Consider the following 209-nt stretch of genomic DNA (forward strand, 5'->3'; position numbering starts at 1 on the left):
AGTTCATAGCTAGGATTTCATCTCAGAAATCATATGGCAATAAATGAGACACATATCACACTAATAAAAATAATAATAAAATATTATTTTAAATTAAAAAAATTAAGAAAAATAAAAAATAAAAAGAAGGAGGTGGCTGGCCACCATAGGGGGTGGCCTTTTTGGGTAGTGGGTGGCCAGGGGGTTTCGGCCACCCCCATCTTGCAAAA

Source organism: Corylus avellana, chromosome ca10, assembly GCF_901000735.1.
Source record: "Corylus avellana chromosome ca10, CavTom2PMs-1.0".
NCBI classification, from domain to species: domain Eukaryota; kingdom Viridiplantae; phylum Streptophyta; class Magnoliopsida; order Fagales; family Betulaceae; genus Corylus; species Corylus avellana.